Below are 13175 nucleotides of genomic sequence, written 5' to 3'. Positions count from 1 at the left end.
CTTGTCAACAAGAAAACAAACTAAGTTAACCCACAAACCAACTAATCAAATTCAAACTAATTCAACTCTTGAATTGCTACATTTAGATTTATTTGACTCACATGGGATTAAGTCCATCAATAGAAATTTATACTGTCTAGTAATAATTGATGATTACTCAAGATTTACTTGAGTAAAATTTCTAAAAAAAATAAAGATAAAATATTTAAAATATTTAGCAACTTTTGTAAATAAATTGAAAATGAAAAAGAGTTTAAAATCAAGAGAATCAGGAGTGATAATGGTGGTGAGTTTAAAAATCATAAGTTCACTAAATTATACTTAGAAAATGGGTACCCAAGAATTCTTGTGCCCTAACACACCTCAACAAAATGGAGTAGTGGAAAGAAAAAATAGAACTCTCCAAGAAGTCACTAAAACAATGCTTAATGAATATCAACTTCTAAAATATTTCTGGACAGAAGCTGTTAGTACAACATGCTATGTATAAAATAGAACAAAAATAAATAAGAAACATAATAAAACTATATTTGAAATGTATTATAATAAATTACCAAATATTAAATACTTTAAGGTATTTGGATGTCCTATTTACATATTAAATACAAGAGAATACTTAGAAAAAATTACTTGAAAAGTAGAAAATAGAATCTTCGTAGGGTACTCCCTAACCAGTAGAGGATATAGAGTTTACAATAAAATTTTACTAAGAATTGAGAAAATAACCAATGTAAAATTCGATGAAATTACAAACTCTAAAGAATCTAACTCAACTCAACACCAACCAATTGATTTTGTTAGAGCCAGCACTGACCTAGGGGGAGTAAGCGAAAATCCAATAGATGAATATGAAGATAAACGAAATCAATCACAAGAAAATAAACAAACACAAGTTGAGCCTCGAACAATAAGAGTTAGCTCAGACCACCCAATTGAACAAATTATAGGTGACCTAGATCTAAGAGTTCAGACTATATCATTCTTCATAAACCTAAGTCAAATATCCTTAATCTCCAAAATTGAACCCAAAACAATAAAAAGAACCCCTACTTAACCCACTTAACCCAGATTAGATCATAGCCATACAGAAAAAACTAGCCCAATTTGAAAGAAATGAAGTCTGGAACTTAGTACCTCTACCTGATAATAAAAAGGTAATAGAAACAAAGAGGGTATTTAGAAATAAACTAAGTAAAAATGGGGAAATTGTCAGAAACAAAGCCAGACTAGTTGCCAAAGAGTTTAGTCAAGTAGAGGGACTTAACTATGATGAAATATATGCTCCAGTGGCTAGACTTGAGTCTATTAGAATGCTACTGAGCTATGCAACCCATAAAGGTTTTAAACTTTATCAAATGGATGTTAAATATGCCTTCTTAAATGGGCTAATTAAAGAAGAGGTGTATGTAGGTTAATCACCTGGGTTTGAGAGTCTAGATTATCCTGACCATGTGTTCAAATTAAAGAAAGCATTATATGGTCTCAAACAAGCACCTAGGGTCTGGTATGAAAAAGTAACCTCCTATCTAATTTCCAAAGGATTCAACCAAGGTTAAATTGATCCAACTTTATTTACAAAATCACTCAAACAAGATATTTTTATAGCTCAAGTATATGTAGATGACATAATTTTTAGTTCAACCAACTTAAAATTTTTGCAAGAATTTATAACCTTAATGGAACTAGAATTTGAAATAAGCTTAGTAGGTAAACTAACATATTTCTTAGGATTATAAATTAAATAAACTAATGAAGGAAATTATGTTTACTAATAAAAATACATAAAAGAATTACTTTCAAAATTTGGAATAGAAAATACCAAAGAAATAAAAACACCAATGGCGGCAAACACAAACTTAGATAGTGTAACGCCCGAAAATTCTCAAACTTGCATTAGAATTATTCTAAGATTTTTTTGGAATTTTTAGATATTTTTCCGGAATTTTCCGAGTAGCGGAAGTAGCAAAAATAATTAGAAGAATAAAAGGGCTTAAGCGGGAATCGAACCCGAGACCCCTCGGGTCCACTAAACCTTTAGTTAGCCTTAGTAACCGGTGAACCCAGCAGGGCCGTGCTGAGAGAAAGGAGAATCAAATATATTTATAATTGAGTTGGGCCAAAATACCCACTTAATATAAATTAAAAACTTAAGTTGGGTTGGGTTATTTTTTTAAATTTGGTTCGGCAACCTCTTCCCCTCCAAACCCTCACGCCGAACACCTCTCCCTCTCCTCCCTCTCTCGGCGCCAACCACAAGGAGAACTAGGGTTCCATCCCTAGGGTCCCAAGGTCACTTTCCGACGACGATTCCAGCACAAGGACGTTCCCCTCCGCGAGTAGAGCACGTGGACGCGAGCGAATCGTCGAGAAGTAGTCTCCACCGGAATTTCTAGCGATTAGATTTGTAAGAAATCTAGCACACAAGGTAAGAAACCCCTCACCTGCGGTATAAGTAGCTCCGTTTGGTTTTATACGCACTAGTTTAGCTATATGCAGTTTTTTATCGACGCATAGGGTGAATTTGACCCTCCTCGCAGATTTAGGGATTTAGTGAGTACTTCTAGATGGGTCGGACACGTATTCCCTCTTCAGTGGGGGGTTCCTAGACGTTGTCGGGTGCCTAGAAGTGGTCTCTCAAATTGAGGGGAGAGTTGGGGCACACTAGGTGTTCGATAAAATAGCTAGTTAAGTTAAAATGCAAATTAGGCATTTTAGTAGCTCAGTTAAATGTATTAGAAGCATTTAAATTAGTAAATCAGTTTATTTTAGCTTATATGGGACTACAGTCCAATGGGTGGGCTCCCACAGTCACCTCTAGGTTCAGACAACCTAGCTCTAGGTTCAGATAACCTAGAAACAGCAAGTTAAACCAGTTAGCTATATTCAGTATTTTATTTTCAGTGGCATTGTACTGGATCAGATATCCATTGGGTTGGACTCCCACAGTCGTCCCTAGGTTTAGATAATCTAGTTAACCCTACTAAATTCGGGACTTGCAAACCCGGGTCTAGTTAGGGATGCGCGTACAGCAAAGACCCAAACAGCATGATTATGTATTTTCACTTATTATGAATTAGTTTTCAAAGCTCAAATTAGTTATGTTAGTTGAGTTGGAATTCAGTACCAGTTTAGCTACATTTTAGCTTATTATATGTTCAGTTCAGTTATCTTTATTGATTCATATGATTAGTTGTCATGCCATGATTGTATGCTTATATGCCATGCCATGTTAGTTTATTCAGTATACTTAGCATATCCTTTCAAACAGCATGATTTCAAATCATATTTGCATCGTATGCATGTTTTAGTGAGGTAGATAGTTTCTTACTAAGCTTTTTAGCTTACAGATACTATTTTCCTTATACTGCAGATACAGGTAAAAGGAAAATGGACTAGCAGTGGAGGCTGGAGGTCAATGCAGATCGAGATGGTGTGTGTGGCAGGAACATAGAATAAAAGATCCTTAGGGGATCTAGCAAGCCTAAACAATTGAACTTTTAGTATTTCTATTTTCACGCACTTTTAATTGTTAAATGCTACGAACTAGTAAACCATGCTTTATATCCAGTTTAGAATGCTAGCTTTATGTCATTAGAATATATTCTATGGATTGTATAAGTGAAATGTGAGATTTTGGCATGAACAAGTGCTGAAATCAGAGCTTAACTGTAAAATCAGAAACCCCAATCGATTGGTGGATCGATTGGGGGGTCCCAATCGATCAGCAGATCGATCGGGAAAATTGCTCCGCGAACAGTAGGTTTCTGGATCGATCAGCCGATCGATCCAGCAATTTCTGTCGCGAACAGAAGGTTCGGGGATCGATCACTGGATCGATTGGTCGGTCTGGATCGATCAGCCGATCGATCCAGAATATCGTCCCGAGCACAGTAGCGTGCTGGATCGACCACTGGATCGATCCAACCTATGTCCCGCGTACAGTAGCCGGCTGAATCGATCCCTGGATCGATCTGACGTTCCAATCGATCAATGGATCGATTGGGAGGTCTGATAACAGCTGGAAAACATTTATTTTAGTTCCTTGACCATAGGGGATGTAGTATATGCTAGGTATACTTTAGATTACACCCTTTAGCATGTATAGAATCAAGAAATGTTAGCAGCTTAGAAAATTTCAAATTAGTACAGCTTCCGCATCTAGATTTTATGATGACGAACCACAGAGTAATTTAGCACAGCATTACGTAACGATCGGCCTTGCAGCCTAGTTAGTAGAAGGCGGGTCGTTACAGAGTGGTATCAGAGCAGTGTTCCATACTTCCTACACACACATCAGCATTGAACCTACAGCTTCCAAGTAAGAATACCTCTACTTTATTTATGTTTCTTGCTTTCTTGTTATAGATCATGTTTATAGATAAATTGACGTCTGTTAGTATGTGATAGTATATAACATGATAGCAATAGTTATACAATTATGATTGTAATAGTTATTCATGTTCTGTCCTCTATGTCTTTAGCAATGGCACGAGGACGCCCAGCTAGAAGGGCACTAGCTACTGAGCCCCAGCAAGAGGCAGGCAGTTCAGTGCCTCCTCCCGACCTTACAACATTAGTTAGCCGAACAGCAACAGGAAATAGCCACCTTAAATGCTAATCAGCAGAGTTACCCCGGAACCGAACCTGACGACTCCGAAGTCTTAGAGGTTCCACCAGCCCAGCCTACAGCGACCAGCAGTCCCAGCAGCTGAGCCAACAAAGGAAGCCTATCCGATCCAGTGCGAGTCAAGCGAGAAAACTTCTCAGACACTAGTGAACCATGGGATGCACAAGCTGGTTCAAAACACTGGAGAACACGATGGAGCTGGCCGGAACACGAGAAGGTGAAGTGTGCCTCCTGCTGAGACGCACACATGTGGTGGGAAAGAATCGAAACGAAGCGCCCAGTGAACCGGATGTCGTGGGCTGACTTGAGAAGGAGTTCTTCGAGGAGTTCTTCCACATACGGGTTACGAACCGCCACTACGACGAGTTCAGAGTTTCGTCAGGGCAACCTTTCAATTGAGGAAGCCGTGAAGAAATTCAACAAGTTGGCTCGTCTATGCCCGAGCTAGGCACAGAGAAGGAACGAATCCGGTTGATGCTCAAGATGCTGAGGCCGAGATAGCAGTGAACGTGGGTGGTGGCATACATAGGCCACAAACCACGGAGGAGTTAGTGAGCGGTGCCTTGACCAGAGCATTATCAGAACAGCATAAAGCGGCAGAAGCAAGTCTCCTCGAGTCCAAAGGCCAAGGAAACTCTCACACTCAAAAGCAAGAAGGCCACAGCTCCAACTGGAAACAGCAAGCGCAAATCAGGGAGTGACCCAAAAGGAGGACCATCTAGCAAGCGACCCGGTATCCAAAGTGTGCTACTTGTGGGAAATTCCACCGGGGTTTGTCGCAAGGGCACACGAGGATGCTTTGAATGTGGACAGGAACATGGCCAAGCGGTGCCGAACAAGACCGGTCTTCCTCGGCCACAGCAGATTCAGTATGTAGGCCAGCCAGCTCAGTGCAAGCCGCTCTAGAAGGTCCACTTATCGGCCAGGCAGATTAGAAGCCCCTCAGCCACGACGAATGCGAGGATCTACTCACTCACGAGAGAGGACGTAGCCAATGCCTCGGCAGTTGTCACAGGTCATTAGTATTTTACGATATAGTGCTACTGTTCTGTTTGATCTTGGGGCAACCCATTCATATATAGCCAGGTTGTTCTCCAAAAATTAGAAATACCCTCGGAGGTACTCGGTGGTCAGTTTGGCACTACCTTCAGGAGAGATCATGGCATCCACGCACTGGCTCAGTGCCGGTCATTATAGCGCAGAGAGCTCTTTTGTGATCGATGGTGCTAGAGATGACCGACTATGACGTTATCTTTGGAATGGACTTTACGATCAGATACGGTGCTACCGAGTGTCGTAAGCAGAAAGTCATCTTCCAACTCAAGCGGTAGTGCAATTTGAATACAGTGGGGAAGAGAAAGGCCAAGAAGTTTCTCTCAGCTATGAAAGCACGAAGCTACTGGATTCGGGATGTACAGATTCCTAGCACACGTCGTCAACGCCACCGGGACAAGAACCAACAGCTAGCGGAGGTTCGAGTCGTATGTGACTACCAGCAGTCTTCCCGAAGAGTTACCAGGCTTAGCACCAGACAGGAGATTGACTTTGAGATAGAGCTCATTCCGGTACAAATCCTATCTCAAGCACCTTATCGCATGGCTCAGTGAGTGAAGGAACTTGGGAGCAACTCTGAGGCGCTTGACAAGGGTTTCATGGAGTCACTCACCATGGGAGTGCATTGTTCGTGAAGAAGAAGGATGGAAGCATGCATCTTGCATAGATTACGATCACAGAACCAAGTCACGATCAAGAGCAGGTATCCTTCCCAGAATCGATGACTGTTCGACCAGCTGAAGGAGCAGCGGTGTTCTCTAAGATAGATCTCATATCGGGTTATCATCGGTGAGTTAAAGAGGATGATATACCGACATTCGAACGAGATACGAACACTACGAGTTCGTAGTCATGCCCTTTGGCGTGACCAATGCTCCATCTACATTCATGGATCTCATGAACAGAGTATTCAGGGAGTATTTAGATAAGTTTGTTATTGTGTTTATCGATGACATTCTTATCTACTCAGGGACTCAGGAAGAACACTCAGAGCACCTGAAACTTCAGCAGAACCAGCTATACGCCAAGTTCACAAAATGTGAATTTTGGCTAGATCAGGTGTCCTTCCTGGGTCACATCATCTCAAAGGATGGTATTATGGTATATCCCAGCAAGATAGAAGCAGTAAGTAACTGGAAGAGACCTAAGAACACCAGCGAAATCAGGAGCTTTCTGGGATTAGCAGGATATTACAGAAAGTTTGTAGAGGACTTCTCCAGGATAGCCTCCCCAGCCTCTTACGGAAAGAGCGAAATTTCGGTGGGCGGAGGTGTGAGCAAGTGAGCTAAAGGAGATTGACGGTGCTCCCATTTGGCTCTACCAGACAACACCAACTTTGATATCTATAGTGATGTCTCTAAGTTGGGACTAGGAGCGATTCGATGCAAAGCGGCAAGGTGATCGCCTATGCCTCCGACAACTCAAGAATTATGAGAAGAATTACCCTACTCATGACCTTGAGCTTGCGGCAGTGATGTTCGCTCTCAAAATTTGGAGACATTATTTATATGGAGCTCGGTGCAAGTGTATACAGATCATCAGAGAAGTACTTCTTCACTCGGAAGGATCTGAACATGCCACAGCGCAGATGGCTTGAGCTGGTCAAAGACTACGATATAGACATCCTCTACCATCCGGGAAAGCCAATAAGGTAGCCGACGCACTTAGCAGAAAATCCAGTGCTACCTTATTATCTCTTACACCATGTCACCGCCCCTACAGGAGATCGTAGATTTCGGTCTTGAACTCATTGTTGGACAACTCTCTACTATGACCTTAGAGTCTACCTTGCTTGGTGATATTCGATCAGCTCAGGACCCTGAAATTGAGAAAATCAAGCAAGGGCTAGCGTAATCAGAAAGTAGAGAGTTTCCGATAGCGGGTGTTGTATTTTGGTGATAGACTCTGTTCCAGATCGGGAGGAGCTACGGAGACAGATTTTAGATGAGGCTCACAAGACTCCTATGCGATGCATCCAGTTCCACCAAAATGTATCAAGACCCGAAGAATCGCTTTTGACCCGGGATGAAGCGAGACATCGCCAGATATGTTAGCATCTGCCTCACCTGTCAGAGGGTCAAGGCAGAACATCAGCGACCAGGAGGAGTTCTGCAGCCTATACAGATTCCAGAATGGAAGTGGGAGGATATCTCTATGGATTTCATAGTGGGATTGCCCAGAACCACGAATGGTTTTGACGCCATCTGGGTAATAGTCGACAGGTTGACTAAATCAGCCCACTTCTTAGCTATCAAGATATCCTACTCCATGGAGAAGCTAGCTCAGTTGTATCTCCAGGAGATCGTCAGACTACATGGAGTCCCACGAACCATCATTTCGGACAGAGACAGCAGATTCACATCACACTTCTGGGAGTGTGTACAGTCAGCGTTGGGCACTAAGTTAAAGTTCAGCACAGCATTCCATCCTCAGACAGATGGTCAGACGGAGCGAGTAAATCAGGTACTCGAAGATATGCTCCGAGCGTGTGCCCTAGACTTCAAGGGAAGTTGGTGCAAATATCTGAGCTTAGCAGAATTTGCATACAACAACAGCTATCAGGCCACTATCGGCATGGCACCTTACGAGGCTCTCTATGGGAGGAGGTGTAGATCTCCAATATGCTGGTATGAGAGTGGTGAACAGAAAGAGCTAGAACTTCAGACAGATCTAGTAGCAGATACCACAGCAGCTATAGAGCCCAGAGGATAGAAACAGCTCAGAGCCGCCAGAAAAGCTATGCTGATACACGGCGCAGACCCTTAGAGTTTTCAGTCGGGGATACAGTGTTCCTCAGAGTAGCTCCCATGAAGGCAGTGATGCGTTTTGGGAAGAAGGGCAAACTTAGTCCCAGATATGTGGGACCATACCTTATCAGCAGAAGAGTGGGCAAGGTAGCATATGAGCTAGAGCTACCCCAGGAAATGTCAGCTGTCCACAACGTATTTCATGTCTCTATGCTGAAGAAGCATACCCCAGATGCCACCCAGGTGATTGAGCGCAGTCGGTACAGATCCGCGAAGACCTCAGCTATGATAGCCGACCTATTCAGATAATAAACCGAGCAGATAAGAAATTGCGGATCAAGGAAGTACCATTAGTCAAAGTCATTTGGCACAGTCACACAGCAGAAGAGGCAACTTGGGAGGCAGAAGTACCCAGAATTGTTTTAAGTTCGAGGACGAACTTTTTATAAGGTATGGGAGATTGTAACGCCCGAAAATTCTCAAACTTGCATTAGAATTATTCTAAGATTTTTCTGAAATTTTTAGATATTTTTTCGGAATTTTCCGAGTAGCGGAAGTAGCAAAAATAATTAGAAGAATAAAAGGGCTTAAGCGGGAATTGAACCCGGGACCCCTCGGGTCCGCTAAACCTTTAGTTAGCCTTAGTAACCGGTGAACCCAGCAGGGCCGTGCTGAGAGAAAGGAGAATCAAATATATTTATAATTGAGTTGGGCCAAAATACCCACTTAATATAAATTAAAAACTTAAGTTGGGTTGGGTTATTTTTTTTAATTTGGTTCGGCAACCTCTTCCCCTCCAAACCCTCACGCCGAACACCTCTCCCTCTCCTCCCTCTCTCGGCGCAAACCACAAGGAGAACTAGGGTTCCATCCCTAGAGTCCCAAGGTCACTTTCCGGCGACGATTTCAACACATGGACGTTCCCCTCCGCGAGTAGAGCACGTGGACGCGAGCGAATCGTCGAGAAGTAGTCTCCACCAGAATTTCTAGCGATTAGATTTGTAAGAAATCTAGCACACAAGGTAAGAAACCCCTCACCTACGGTATAAGTAGCTCCGTTTGGTTTTATACGCACTAGTTTAGCTATATGCAGTTTTTTATCGACGCATAGGGTGAATTTGACCCTCCTCGCAGATTTAGGGATTTAGTGAGTACTTCTAGATGGGCTGGACACGTATTCCCTATTCAGTGGGGGGTTCCTAGACGTTGTCGGGTGCCTAGAAGTGGTCTCCCAAATAGAGGGGAGAGTTGGGGCACACTAGGTGTTCGATAAAATAGCTAGTTAAGTTAAAATGCAAATTAGGCATTTTAATAGCTCAGTTAAATGTATTAGAAGCATTTAAATCAGTAAATCAGTTTATTTTAGCTTATATGGGACTACGGTCCAATGGGTGGGCTCCCACAGTCGCCTCTAGGTTCAGACAACCTAGCTCTAGGTTTAGATAACCTAGAAACAGCAAGTTAAACCAGTTAGCTATATTCAGTATTTTATTTTCAGTGGCACTGTACTGGATCATATATCCATTGGGTTGGACTCCCACAGTCGTCCCTAGGTTTAGATAACCTAGTTAACCCTACTAAATTCGGGACTTGCAAACCCGGGTCTAGTTAGGGATGCGCGTACAACAAGTACAGTTGTCGGGCCCAAACAGCATGATTATGTATTTTCACTTATTATTGTTGGTGCAACCTTAGGTCAAGGTTGACCTGGTTGACCAGACTTGAGTTGACTTGGTTCGAGTTGTGTTTTGATATTTGACGAATTATGTTTGACAATGTTTGACGTGAACAGAAAAGTTGTATCTTGATGATTGAAAAGAATACAAGCTTGGGAGATTGTGGGTGCAACCCGTGGTCAAGGTTGACCTGGTTGACCCGAGATGAGTTGACCTGACTCAGAAAAGTCCAAGCAGGGAGCTTGGCACGGGAAAAGTCCAAGCAGGGAGCTTGGCATGGGAAAAGTCCAAGCAGGGAGTTTGGCATGGTGAAAAGTCCAAGCAGGGAGCTTGGCATGGGAAAAGTCCAAGTATGGAGACTTGGCACGGAGAAGTCCAAGTATGGAGACTTGGCACGGAGAAGTCCAAGTATGGAAGCTTGGCACATGGGAAGTCGGAGAGGGCTCGGTAGCTCGTTCTCCGGACTGTGGTCAGAGAGGGCTCGGGAGCTCGTTCTCTGGACCGGATGGAAGTCGGAGAGGGCTCGGTAGCTCGTTCTCCGAACTGGGTCGAGAGGGCTCGGTAGCTCGTTCTCTGGACCGGATGTGGAAAGTCCCGTGAGTGAAGCCAGGTGAAAGTGGAAGTCCCGGTGAGTGAAGCCAGGCAGTCGGGAAAGTCCTGGTGAGTGAAGCCAAGCAGTTTGAAAGTCCTGGTGTGTGAAGCCGGGCAGATTGGAAATCCTGGTGAGTGAAGCCAGGTGAAAACCCTAGTGAGTGAAGCTAGGTGAAAGTCCTGGTGAGTGAAGCCGGGCAAGGGAAAATCCAGATGGATCAAGGGTGATCGGACATCTGGTGTTGAGAAGGTCAAGTAGGTCAAGGGAGTGACCGGATACTTGACACGAAGAGAAAAGTCCAAGTGAGTCAAAGGGATTGACCGGACACTTGGTGGGGAGTCTTAGCAGGTCAAGGGAGTGACCGGATGCTAAGCATGATGTACCAACAGGTCAAGGTTGACCGGATGTTGGTGTGGGAGACTTTGGAAAAACCGAGCTCTGGATCGATCTGGGGACCGATCCTGTGATACGGTTGATCGGTCTGGTGACCGATCAGTAATCAAACAGAATGCTTCTGTGGATTATCTGATCGGTCTGAAGACCGATCAGGAGGCAAACAGAAGAGAAGAAGGAGAAAGGCTGATCGGTCCAAGGGACCGATCAGACTCCTCCTGGACCGATCAGGACATAGCCTGATCGGTCCAGGCTTAGCCTGATCGGTCTCCAAGACCGATCAGGGACAGTGTGGACCGATCAGGTTGGAGCCTGATCGGTCCAGGACTAGCCGTTGTGAGTGACAACGGCTAGATCTCGGTCTTCTGTGTTTCTTCTGCCTTCACAGGTTTGCAGGTTCAGCTATATAAAGAGTCGAGCGACTCTACAGGACCTTCTTCTTGTTTCTGCAAGTTCTTCCTGGTTTCTTCTCTAGAGCTTTGCTGAGCTCTCGTCTAAGCTTCGCGTGAGCTTCCTTTCGGCTGGGTTCCTGCTGTTGTAGGCGTCACTTGAAGCTGTTGCTTCATCCAGTCGAACAGAAGGCAAGTAAGCGAAGGTGTTTCATACATTTGTATTGTATTTTGCTTCTTGCTGCTTTCTACTCCTGTATTGCTTTTGCAAAACATTGTGGCGAGGTTTCTCCACCCATAAGGAGTTTATATTAGACGGTTCTACGGGGACTCATCCACCGACGGATTGATAGGCTTCGTCCACCTTACGGACACGCCGAGGAGTAGGAGTTTCATCTTCGAACCTCGTTACATCGTCGAGTTCGAGTTTGAGGTTTGATCTTTCCTTTTTTGCGTTTCTATTTAGTTATTTCCGCTGCGCTAACCCTAATTGTAGAAAGAAACGCGAAGACTTGGGGCGGCTATTCACACCCCCCCCCTCTCTAGCCACGATCATCGATCCTAACAAGTGGTATCAGAGCGAGGTCGCTCTTCGCCGGATTAAAACCCAAGGGAGCACAAGCTAGAGATGGATCAACTCGGAGAAGACATCACCATTCCACCTTTCTATGACCGCGACGACTTCGCGTATTGGAAGGTAAGAATGAGGTATTTTCTTATGACTAACCTTGAAAATTGGAGTTGTGTTCAATTAGGTTTCAAGCCTCCAATGGATAAAGAAGGAAAACCACTCGAGAAGAAGAAGTGGACAAGGGAACAAATTCACCATTCCACAATCAACGATGAGGTAATGAAAGTATTTGAATTCTCATTACCTAATGACATTCTATGTAAGATAGGTGGATACAACAATGCCAAGGATTTGTGGAACAACTTGGCTAAGTTCCATGAGGGGAACTCCACTTCAAGCCATGAAGAGGAGTCAAGTGAGCCAAGTAGCTCACATCATGGAGGAGAGGAATTAGAAGTTGAGGGCTACTCAACATCTAAGGAAGAAGAGGAGGAGAGTTCTTCTTCAAGAATGGAGCAAGAGGAAGAAGCTTCTACCTCCGGAAGGGATGAAGAAGAAAGTCTTCATCCATCCTCAACCTTAGGTAACTCAAGCATTTCAATTTCAAATAAATTACACATAATGTGCTTTGAGTGTAGGGAGTATGGACATTACAAGAGTAAGTGTCCAAAGAGGGTTAGAAAGACTCCACCGGCGCCAAATGTCAAGGAAGCCGGAGTCCCAACACGCAAGGGCAAGGAGCACGTGGTGTGCTTCCAATGCAAGCGAAGGGGACACTATAGGAGTCAATGTCCGAGGGGGAGGCAACCTCACAAGGACAAGAGACCGAGCACGTCAATAGGGGGAGCGAAGGCAAACCCTAAGGTAACATTTAAGTCTCACTCTTGCAATAAGACACATGCTAGTAGTTTTGTTGCAATTTCTAATAATGATAAGCATGTTAACTTTAGGAACCAATATATGTGCTTAGGTGCTAAACATGTTAGCCTAGGTAAGGACAACACTAGAAATGTCAATCCTAGGATTAACCCATCTAAGGCTAAGGAAAATCTAGGTAGAAATCCCAAATCATCTAGACATATGCCTAGGAATACCTCAAAGAAAAATGATAAATTAAAGCTTGAGGT

Source organism: Zingiber officinale, chromosome 1B (assembly GCF_018446385.1).
Source record: "Zingiber officinale cultivar Zhangliang chromosome 1B, Zo_v1.1, whole genome shotgun sequence".
NCBI lineage: Eukaryota > Viridiplantae > Streptophyta > Magnoliopsida > Zingiberales > Zingiberaceae > Zingiber > Zingiber officinale.
The sequence above is the reverse complement of the archived record's forward strand: the minus strand, read 5'-3'. Positions refer to the sequence as shown.